Consider the following 5,597-nt stretch of genomic DNA (forward strand, 5'->3'; position numbering starts at 1 on the left):
GGAGAGGACCACATAACATATGTAATGTAGTGTGGTAGAAGAGTAAAATAACAACCAGGCGTCACACAAACGCGGAATTCTGTAACCGGGCGTCACACAATGCGAACTGCGCAACGAGTGAGTTGTTGAGTGCTTCCAACCCATTACAAAGGCCTCTGCGTTAATTCTTCATCGTCATCAGCCACAGCACCAACAAAGTGCACATAATGCCTTACAAGTGTTTAGCGAGTACCACGGTTTTCCGCAGAATGACGAAAAATTGCATAGTGGCTGCTTCCCTACTTCACAAAAATTATGATGATTTATAGCGTGGGTTCCTGGCAAGTGCGCTTCTACAGGTTACCAAGGAAGCCCATAAGGCTCCCATGATCCATTTCCTCAGGCTCTCAATAAAGTTAATACCTTCTCTCTCTCGCTCTCCATTTCTCCGGCTTCAACGTATGTTATAAAGCGTGGTGGGACAGTTAAATAACGACCGGGCGTCACACAATATGAATTACGTAACTAGTGGGTCGTTTAAAGCTTCCAACCCATTACAAATGGCTCAGACATATTTCTTCATCGTCATCATCCACCGCAATAACAAAGTGCACATAATGCCTCACAGATGGTACCTCGCTTCTCCACTGAATAACGAATAATGTCGTAGTTCCCAACTTCCCAAAAATTATGATTTGTCGCGTAGTGGGTACGTTGCTAATGTACTTGTATTAGTAGCCACAAGAGAGTTTATAACGGGCTCTAGAAATGCCGCTCTTCCAGCTTTCGCTGTGACTGCGCTGCGCTTTCCGCGCAGGCCTGGCGTTTTTTTCTTTTTAACGTAACTTTAGCAGCGGAAAATATTTACGCCTTGACGTATAGTTCGTCTTCGAAGCCAGCAGAAGACTTACTGCCATAGCAGTTTATTAAAATTTTGTATTCTCTAAAGAAAAAGAACACCCGGCATATATAGTTGCATGAACATGAAGTACTCATTACAGATTGCGTGGAAAAGTTTGTTGGAGTGTGAGCATAACCAGAACTGGGCATACACAACGGGGCAAGTATCCGGGCATGGAAGTAGGGCCCAACGAGTTCTGCAGAAGCGTCTTTCCTAACGAACGGAATGTGACCGCTGATTTGGTGAGTTGCTTTCATATCGTCACAGATGGCACAGATGGTATTCCTAATGAGTTTTTATACCGGTACGCTGAGTGGGTAGCTAAATATTTGACATTAATATTTCAGTCATTGATTACCCGTTCTGACTTTCTTAAGGCTTGGAAACAAGCAAAAATTGTACGCATTCATAAGGACGGTATTTCGTCCAACGTGGGTAATTACAGGCCTATTTCGCTTTTGAGTACCTGCTCTAAGCTGTTGGAGCATATTGTTAGTAAGCACCTTTCAGATTATCTCGAAACACATAATTTATTATCTCCAGCTCAGCATGGATTCCGCAAAGGTCTGTCTACCATAACGCAACTTGTAGAACTAGTTCATAACATATCTGAAACAATCAATAGCCGTGGACAGATTGATCTCATCTTTCTGCTTTTGATAAAGTATTCCAACCAAAATTGCTGTTCATAATTCATGTCTTCTTTAGAAATCCCAACTCATTGGTTCGAATTTTATTTTCATTCTAGAGAACAATACGTCGAAATAGGTGGCTATAAGTCAAGTCCTCTGCCAGTAGTATCAGGGGTGCCACAGGGCAGTGTATTAGGGCCTCTGTTGTTTTTAATATTTATTAATGATATTACAGTGTGTACAAGTGTTCCACTTCGACTATTCGCGGATGATTGTGTATTATATAATAGAATAACATCAACAGACGATCAAATTAACTTACAGGCTGGCTTACAAAAAATCTCTGAGTGGTGCAGCCAATGGCAGATGACAGTGAACTCTGAGAAATCTGTGTCTATGAATATAACAAGGAAAAAACAGTTCATTCCTACACGTACAAAAATAATGACACTGAATTAAAGAAGGTAAAGCAACACAAGTACCTAGGAGTGATATTCACTGATGACCTTAGGTGGAACTCCCACATAGATATGGCATGGCCGCTCGATCTCATGAGAGGGTCTCAAGTGAAGCATGACAAAATACTGAGCAGAACCACATGAAAGTGCCCCTACAGATAGCTCACTGTGGCTCAAGGGAGCTTCGGGAGAAACCCCCGCTTCGCCGACAGCGAGCGCCATAACCGACGCAGCGGGTTGAAAGGGAACTACCGCTTTCACAGGTGGAGAGGAGCATTCGGCGGGCCGCACCAAAGGGGGGCGATCGAGCGGCCGTGGATATAGTATGCAAGAAAGCCAGTAGAGCTCTATGGGGTCTAAGCCGCAAGCTACGTAGTGGAACTCCTCAAATTAAAAGCTTAGCACATACAACCTTAATAAGACCCCATTATAGAATATGCAAAAATAGTATGGGACCCTCACACGACAATTGGATCGAGTCCAACGTCTAGCAGCTAGATTTATCTTTAACAAATATCGTCGCTGTTACTCCCCTACTGAACTGTGCCGAAATGCAAACCTTCCTGCTTTAGAATTAAGGACAGCAGTGGAAAGATTAAAATTCCTTTTCCTAATTGTCCATAACAAGCTTAATATTAACGGGCCAGACTTTTTCAGATTATCGCCGAATCCACGTTTCAGGCACAGGCATAATATGTATATTGAACCTCCATTGACGCGAATCGACTCCTTTAAGTATAGCTATTTTCCACGAGTAATTAATGAATGGAACGTGCTGCCCGATTCACTGGTTTCCTCTTTCTCCATTACTGCATTCTTAAACGAGCTCCATACTCTTGCCTATTCGGGTCATTCGGCGTTTCCAAACACTAATCATTAACGTTACGCTGTGGTCGCGACGAGTACATTTGTGTTCTTTTGTTCTCTTTTCTCCTTTTACTGTTCTTTGCATATAAACTGCATCTCTTCTCTCTCTCTCTCTCTCTCTTTTTTTCCTCCTTCCTCCTCTCTATTTCTCGTCTTTCTATTCCCCTTCCCCGACCCCCCAGTGTAGGGTAGCCAACCGGAAGTGTTTCTGGTTAACCTCCCTGCCTTCTCCTTTTTCTGTTTCCTTCCTGAAGCAAGCATGCTGCAGTGCCCTTGAAATCATGTTCACATTTATGTCGCGTATTTTTATTGAACTGTATCTGATAGATGATCTATTCCTGTAATGACTCTTCTAGGGTTAACAGTATCAACAAACAAACAAACAAAGTCATTCGATGCAAAATGGCGTACAAACGCTGTGCTCTGTAAACCGATTGAGGCTCTTTAACTCTCCCATCTTTCCACTCCCCTTCCCTTTCCTCCGGCGTAGGGTAGCCAACCGGACTGCTGTCTGGTTAACCTCCCTGCCTTCTCCCTTTTGTGTTCCTTCCTTCCTTAACTGCAGAGCGCCTGATGTCACAACAGAATCCGCTTTATGAAATTGTAAAATTCGTTCAGGTTCTACTGGGAGGTTACTTTAGCGAGCTGCTGGAGCTGTTTTCCCCAAGTTTTCATGCATACTTCTCTTTAATCGAAACTCATCGCCCGATATCGCTTAGCCGTGTACAGTAGCCTACACGAATGTAGCACAAATTTATAATGATACATTTTCTGAACCGATGTTTACTTGCACATTACAATTGATAATCATAAATTATCACAGCTTCCATTCGGATTTAATATATATCAATAGAACATCTAGTTTCATAGTTGCACTGCTCAAGGCCCGACAGACGTGCCTCCTGATCTTGTAATAGACAGTAACTTAGAATGCTATATAAATTTTTATCAGCTGTCACGCGGCAGAATGGATATCATACAAGAAATCCGTAAAAGCGCTCATATTGTACGCATTCAAATGTCATTCTTAAATCCAGGAGTGTGCTCAGTGTATACATCTTGAACTCTATTTTGTCGAAGCTGTATACTTATGCTCTAGTAAAGCCTTCTCTGTCAATTTGTTTTCGAAATATTTACATTTTCTCGTCGTATATTGCCTGCTCTCGAAATGTGCTTCTCTTTGACGTGCAATGCGCATTTCCTTGACATATCTCGCAAGGTGCGACTTAACACTCCTTTCTTTTTTTTATTTTCTCCCCTGCAGAATTCAGACCGTATGGCGCATTGCATGATCAAATGTCAATACCCATTATTTCGCCTGCACTGCGGTAGCTACGGTCAGTGCATACCGTACGTGTCGTATAAATACACTTATGCACATGCACTGGACTACATGCAATGTGCAGTTGACAAGGTAAGAAACTGGGAGTGTTGCAAAGAAACCGCGATATCTTTCACGCATTTTGTACACTTTCTTAGTCGTAATATATTACTGCACTCGGTTTACGTATATGTAGACGACCCCCTCTCCTTTTTTTTTTTATCCTCGTGTCCTTTCTTGCAGCGCAGTTCGCAAAATTATGCATCCGCACAACTCGCCCGGTTGCGAACGCTGTTACCTTCCGTAGCTCTGAGATTTTTCAGTCAATGAAATTTAAAAGTAATAAATACATCGACAATAACGCTTAAATTGCCATGGTGACGTAATGTCACCGCTGCATCAGGTGATCACGCATCACGGCACAACGGCATCACGCGATGAGCACCAGATGAACTCCTCGTGCAACTCTACCGGGTACTTAAAGAGACACTAAAGTCAAATATTTAGTTGACGTGGACTGTTGAACTCGCGTACCAGAAACCTGGTATCGATTGTTTCGTGCCAAGAAAATGCTTAGTTTGAAAAAAAGTCAAGTTCTAGTCCGCATACCGTTAGTGTAGTTCGAACGGCCCGCCTCCGAGAATGGATTTGTGACCAGAGACGCAGCCAGAAACTTTTTCTCTGTAAGGGCAGGGAGGTTGGTGGGGGATTCAACCACCTTTTATGTATGTACGTACAGCCGGCCAAATATTTAACTATCGTGTGCGAGCGCCGACTTTTTGTGCGTCAGCGCCGCACGACGGAGCAAAGTTGCAAACAGGGTGAGACTAAGCGCCCCTCTTACAAGGAAAAAAAAGCGTTTGCGTCGCCAGATAAGAAATGAACGATCCACATTTGTCAGCTTATCTCATGCGCGCGGGCGGTGTGGCGTATCTGCGTATTTCATTTTCTCGCTCGCTTGCTGATCTTCGATATATAAGATACGAGCAAGACGCGCTGCCTGTGAAGTGAGTTAATGCAGCGTGACGTTCTCACGAAGGAACAACCAAGCAGACGATGGGCCCAGCTGAGCGCGCTTCGTGGGCATGCGCTTACTCTCACCCTGTTTGCAACTTGGCTCCGTCGTACGGCGCTAAAGGGGTATTCAGACGGGGGAGGAATGCTCGGGGGAGACGGGGGGGTTGCGTATCACGTGACCGCGACGTCACGGATTAGCGAGTGGGTGTGACCCCCCCGCGCCTCCTCGGAGGAGACGGGGACGTTTTCCCCGAAAGGACAAACGATCCCCATGCGGTGGGGGATGTGGCGGAATTTCGGGCTCTTGTTTGGCCACATTGTTGCACTTGCTCCTGCAGAGAGCGGCAGTGGGTGTCCAGTCTGCAGCTGGATGGTCGTCTGCAGCTCGTCAAACGGGTGGTGCAAGCCACCAGAGTAGTCTA

The sequence above is a fragment of the Rhipicephalus sanguineus genome, chromosome 8, assembly GCF_013339695.2.
Source record: "Rhipicephalus sanguineus isolate Rsan-2018 chromosome 8, BIME_Rsan_1.4, whole genome shotgun sequence".
NCBI lineage: Eukaryota > Metazoa > Arthropoda > Arachnida > Ixodida > Ixodidae > Rhipicephalus > Rhipicephalus sanguineus.